The sequence below is a fragment of the Frankliniella occidentalis genome, unplaced genomic scaffold, assembly GCF_000697945.3.
Source record: "Frankliniella occidentalis isolate FOCC.00 unplaced genomic scaffold, Focc_3.1 Scaffold118, whole genome shotgun sequence".
In the NCBI taxonomy this organism is placed as follows: domain Eukaryota; kingdom Metazoa; phylum Arthropoda; class Insecta; order Thysanoptera; family Thripidae; genus Frankliniella; species Frankliniella occidentalis.
The window spans coordinates 174,164-178,996 of NW_026267246.1; the positions used below are offsets into that span (position 1 = coordinate 174,164).

Below are 4,833 nucleotides of genomic sequence, written 5' to 3' on the forward strand. Positions count from 1 at the left end.
CGGTCCTCGCGGTGCGCGGCCTCGACCGGGCGGCGGCGGCGGGCCCCGGGCGGCGGCGGCGGGCGGCGGCGGGCGGCGTCGGACGCGTTTGAACCTGTCGTACCCGGGACCTGGGGTACTTGCCTTAGGTTAGGTTGAATTAGGCCCTGATAAGATCGTAGGTGACATTTCCCCATCTTAGGTTAGAGCGCTATCACCCGCCACTAGGGGAACCCGCCACTAGGGGTAATCCGCCACTAGGGGTAACCCGCCACTAGGGGTAACCCGCCACTAGGGGTAACCCGCCACTAGGGGTAATCAAAATGGCCGCCCGCCACTAGGGGTAATCTATACTACTAGTACTGACGGTGACGTCACGATCCGTCAACCAATCAGAGCACGATACCCCAAGTGACACAACCTACTGTAGGACCTTGTCCTCGGACGACCCCAAAAAGCGAATGAGAGAGCGAGAGAGAAAGCACATGGTCTTTCGGGAGGCCGAACCGAACGCCCCGCCGAAGCTCGATCGGTATATTTGGCTTGGCCTGCTTGGAAGATGCGAGAGGCAGGCAGGGCACATCAAAACAAGCGGTGCAATGCGAGCCCCCTCCCCTCACTCGGCCGGCGCCATTCGCGGAAAATGTCTTATTTCCTCAGCGACACGCAATCTCTCCGTCTGCCTTTGACAAGCGGGCCGGAACAGGAAAAGATGCACGAGCAGCAGCTGCGGACCAGCAAAACCAAAGAGAAACAGGGAGAATAGAGGGAAGGAGCGGGGGCCGGGAGGAGGAGAGAGACCACTAAACTGCATTGCATGTATCGGAAGACGTATAATGTGCAAACTGCATATGCTCCTGCTGCCGCTGGCGCTGCTGGAGAGTTACTTCCGGTCGCGGTGCCACCACCAGCCCGCTCTTTTTCAAATAACAATACGCAAGGAGTGTACAACGTTCGAACGGCACCGGAACTGACTTCGTCGACGTCCTCATTATACCCCGTCGTTGGCAAACGTCACTAACGTACTTAAATCCTTGCCGACACATGTTTGTCCGTCATGATGTTCACATAGCCACGCACCCACGCCCTTTGCACTCCCCGCGCAACCGTTTAGTGGCAGAGCGCACTCTCCTCGGTAAGGCCTCCCCCCACCTCTCTCCATCCCCCTCCCTCCCTCCTCCCTCCTCTGTCCCTCTTTTTCTCCCCCCCTCTCTCTTTCCACCCTCTCTCTCCTCGAGGCTGAGGGTGAAGGACTAGCTGGAAGTGGGGCGGCGGTGGTGGGCGGGGTGGGCCGAGGCGCCAGTGGTGAGTGAGCTATGCTGTGCCGGCGAGTCTCAAGTGGACGCAAGTCTGTACTTGCACTCGGTAATTATGCATTCAGCCCCGATTTGTAGTGGCTCTCTCTCTGTCTCTCTCTCTCTCCACTGCCGCCGCTACCACCACCACGTGCACATCCTGGGCGAGCTGCGCTGGCACCGCTCCCAGGCCTGCTCTCAAGCCCCTGCTGCACTTTTGCTCAAATTTAGCATCACCCACCAGAAGTAGCCCCGCATATATAGCCACGCCGTGCAAAAAGGGAAACACAAATATTTTGTATCTTTTATCATTTTTTTTCCCAGCTCGTTTTTAGAGGCGGCTAGCCCGAGCGAGGCGATTTAAATATCCCTCGAAATAAAAAGAGAGGCGTCAACATTGCCACACGAAGCCAATAAATGGAAATGGCATGCGCATACTAAACAGAAGCGCGGCCACGCAAAGGGGGAAGATGCGCCATTGGGCCGCGTGGCGGGGCCCGATACAAAACCAAGCAGGCATTTCCATCGGGAAACACGGACATGGAAGGGGCCTCACCTGTGCTGGGCCGGGCGCCGTGGCAGGTGGGCCGACCCGCAACGCACGGGAGCGCGCCTGTGTTGCCTACCCAGCCGGGGGCTACACATGCAGGCAGACCCGCAACGCACGGGAGCGCGAGTGTTGCCTACCCAGCCGGGCGCTCCACAAGCAGGCAGACCCGCAACGCACGGGAGCGCGAATGTTGCCTACCCGACCGGAGGCTACACAGGCAGGCAGACCCGCAGCACGCACACAACGCACACAGCCTGAATTTGCCTGCCCACCCATGGCCTCCGGGCGGGATCAGCCGCCGCGTATACTTCACGTTCTGTAGCGTGACCATGCCTATCCTGTACGACAGCGACGACGGTGAAACGTGCAGCCGCATCCGAACAAGGCGCAGGGCAGAAGGGCTCGCGGGAGATTCGAACGTGTCCATGTGCGCCGTGCGAACAATGCCTGACAAAAAGGGGTGAGTTGAGAAGGGGGCGGGTGAAGGGGGGTGCGGGGGCGACACAGCGACGGGGTGAAGAGCCTGTGGAGTGTGCTAGGAGGGGTAGGGGGCGGGCGAGAGCAGAGGGAGAGAGGACACCGTACGAGACACACAACGCTAATTAAAACACGAATCACAATAAGGGCCTTTCTACGGCATTAATGCCGTCCTGGTGCTATATACGAGGCTGGAGGCTGGTCTCGGCGACTCGGCCCCTCCCAGCAGCGGCAGCAGACGTCTCCAGGCCTTTCCTTTCAGCCCCTCCACACGCTCGCTCGTACGCCTCCGGGTGACACAAGTGTTGACAGTGTGCAAAGACGGCCGCGTGTGGGAGACGGCGCAGTAGTCGCGGCCCGACCGTGGCGCCACCACACTAGCCAAAGCCTCGACGCGGCGCTCATTTGGCGGATGACGCATGCGGGCACGCCTGGTCCGGGCCCCGACCCGCGGAGGTCGGGCTATCGCCGTGTGGTGTGCCCCTCCTCTGCTCCTTTTTCGGCCTGTCCGTCCGTGAGCCTGAAGATGTATCAAACTCTATACTTCGCGGCTTCAGTTCGGCCAAGCGCCGCGTGGATCCTCATCCAGCACCTTAATGGTATGCGAAGTGTTCGAGCGACCCGCCCACGTCGGCACGCGAGCACAGGAGGGGGAGAGGACGACGGGCAGCCCGTGTCCGAACAAACAAAGCCCTGCGCTGTACACAGCCTTGGACAGTCTGACCCCAGCGGGCGACCTGGGAACTGAGCCGCTCCCCCGCCCGTGCAGAGCTTTCGGCCTAGGCCAACAGACAGTGACACCCGCACCGACGTAGTGACACACGTAGTGACACACGTAGTGACACGCGTAGTGACACACGTCGTGACACACGCGGTGACGCGACGGACGGCCGATAACAAACAGTGCCACCATCACCAAGTCGGCACAAGGCACATGGCAAAATAAAACGCCGATGGGTTGGGTATGCTTCTGCTATTGCTGGACTGATCCCCCGCGCATATGGAGAGGGAGTCCCCGTTCACCGGCAGCGGGTGCAGCCCGGCGTGTGGGGGAGGGGATCCCCTTTATAAATACCCCCGCCTCAAGCGGGTCAAGGGCTGGGTAGCGAGCTCAGCGGGGGTGTGCAGGAATTGGAGCAGAGCGAAGTGGCGGGCGGGGCAGCGGCCAGCAGAGTTATTGAGGGGGAAAAACTGAACTCCGGAACTTCGAATTCTGAAATACTTTTCAAATAATCGAATCTCGTGGAATTTTGATGAAAATGACAAATACAAATTCCTATACATATTTCAAAAATGTTTCTTTCGATTTTCACACAAGAGTTGAATTAACTCGGGAATAAATTGGTGGGCGGAGTGTACACAGGGTCTACGCACAGCTGTGTACTCGAGTGTACATTAGGCTCGGCAGTAAAGCACACCCAGCAGCTCCGGGGCAGCCGGGGCGGGGGCGGGGCCGGTGCTCGGGGCTGTCTCGGACAGTGAGACGTGTAAGAAGCGAGGCCTTGTCGCCGTGCTGACCCCTCCACGTCGAGCCCCTCTACGCCACGCCACGCCACCCGACACAATGCAACATTGTTATACTGCGGGCAGGACGAGAGGAGAAGGGCGGCGCGACCGGGGGCAGGACGCGAGCGGGGATGGAGGAGGGGGCCGGTAGGAGACCCCCGGACCCGCACCACGGACCAGTCGTGCACGTGCACGCCACGCCCGGCCAACCGCCACGCCATATCAAGAATAGACCACCTCACCGGCCGGGCCGGGCGGGGCGGGGCGGGGCGGCAGGGCGTGGCGCCTGCGGGTCGAACAATGCGGAACGCCTCGCGCTCGCGAGCGACAAGGACCAAGGACCCTGGTATGACAAACCGCCGCCGCGCTGCTGCACTCCGGGCGTGCCGTATCAACGGGCACGTCAACGTTATTAATTGAACAGAGCACGTAGGAGACACCGGAGAGAGAGAGGAGAGAGAGAGGGGGGGGGGGAGAGGGAGAGAGAGAGAGGAGGTTGGAGGGGGAGACAGAAAAAGAAAGAACTCGTTACGCCGAGACGCTTGGTACCGCCGTTGCACCCACACTTACATCGCAGATCGAGTGCGCATCGTCTTAATGCCCGGGACAATCGCCGGGAAGAAATAATGCGATCGCGAAAGACCCCGCCGCGCACGGCCCCGCCCCGCCCCGCCTCCAAACTCCCTCCTCGCCATTGCGATTGCCATTTGCTATTGGAAATAATTCACGGGGCGCCCGCGCGCTACAACGATACAACAAAAACATTTCGGATTGGAAACTGCGGTATATAGTAAGGGGAGGGCGGCGCGGGGGAGGGGAAAGGGCGGAGTAGGGGGCGGCATGAGGAGACTGAGAGGGGAGAGAGGGAATGAGCGGGCTTTTACTTGGCGTTAGTGGGATACTGTTGGGTGGGAGCGCACAAGTATCAATAAGTATCAATTCAAAATTCAAAGCTGTTTTACTGATATTTCCTTATTTTTAATTGATTTTTTGCCCTTGACTTTTTCGTTGATTTCCTTTTCTAAA

At 59.5% G+C, this 4,833-nt stretch overlaps 2 protein-coding genes across 2 annotated transcripts in view; both read right to left on the bottom strand.

Annotated features, from left to right (window-relative positions):
- LOC113204729 (uncharacterized) overlaps positions 1 to 4,833 on the bottom strand; it is a gene marked incomplete at its 3' end in the record, with an annotated part of 243,415 nt that overhangs the window by 161,809 nt on the left and 76,773 nt on the right. The gene's annotated exons all lie outside the window — the stretch shown is intronic.
- LOC113215879 (uncharacterized) overlaps positions 1 to 4,833 on the bottom strand; it is a 14,496-nt gene that overhangs the window by 9,207 nt on the left and 456 nt on the right. The gene's annotated exons all lie outside the window — the stretch shown is intronic.